This window comes from Hipposideros armiger, unplaced genomic scaffold (assembly GCF_001890085.2).
Source record: "Hipposideros armiger isolate ML-2016 unplaced genomic scaffold, ASM189008v1 scaffold_1581, whole genome shotgun sequence".
Classification (NCBI taxonomy): domain Eukaryota; kingdom Metazoa; phylum Chordata; class Mammalia; order Chiroptera; family Hipposideridae; genus Hipposideros; species Hipposideros armiger.
In genome coordinates, this window is record NW_017732931.1 from 126,901 (window position 1) to 128,034 (window position 1,134).

Here is a 1,134-nt window from a genome sequence, read left to right on the forward strand (position 1 = left end):
TCCCCACTCTCCTCCCAACTGGCAACCATCAGTTGTTCCTCTATATCTCTGAGACTATTTCTGTTTACTTCGCTCCTTCATTCAGTTTTTTAGATTCCACATATAAGTGAGATCATATGGTATTTGTCTTTCTCCGACTGACTTATTTCACTTAGCATAATGTTCTCTAGGTCCATCTGTATCATTGCAAACGGTACGATTTCATTCTTCTTTACAGCAGAGTAAGATTCCATTGTATAAATGTACCACAGTTTCTTAATCCAGTCATCTACTGATGGGCATTTCAGTTGTTTCCAAGTCTTGGCTATTGTAAATAGCATTGCAATAAACATAGGGGTGCATATATTTTTTTGAATTAGTGTCTTGGGTTTCTCTGGCTAGATACCCAAGAGTAGAATTGCTGGATCATACGGTAGTTCCATGTCCAGTTTTTTGAGATACCTAGTATGTGCTTATTAAGTATATGTTCAAAGATGGATCATTCTGTAATTGCAAACTGTGGAGGTACTAAAATATCTTCCTACATTTTATGTTTCTTTTTTTTTTTTTTTTCATCCTGCTCAGCTCGGGCTGGACTCGAACCGCTGTTGCTCAGAGCTCAAACTCTTGAGCGAGCTCTTAACCAACTGAGCCACTCGGCCGGCCCTATGTTTCATTTTTGAAACAAGAACTTGAAACAAATTTGATGCCCTCTAAAGTAAATCCAGGAATTATTTAGAAATGAGAATACACCATAAAAAGGAATAACAGGCCATAAATATCTATGATTTGGTCATTTGAAATGGAAGCAGGGCATAAAGTTTGTTTGATTAAAATTAAAAGTGTTGTTATGAAGTTAACACATGAATAACGCAGAAGCCCAGTGAAAGAATATTTTAATATGCTATATATATTTTGTAGTATTGCTATCAAGAAGCTAGGATCAGCTTGGGCCTACCATTGCTTAGATAAGAACCTATTTAATGAAATACTGTACATAGGAAGTAGTTCTGAGTGTACCATTGTTAGCCATGGGAAGCTATGTTCATTAGAAATTACTGGGCCGGCCAAGTGGTGCGATGGTTAAGAACTGGCTTGGGATGCCAGAGGGCCCCGGTTCGGATCCCACATATGAGGGCCAGTGACACTGCCCTC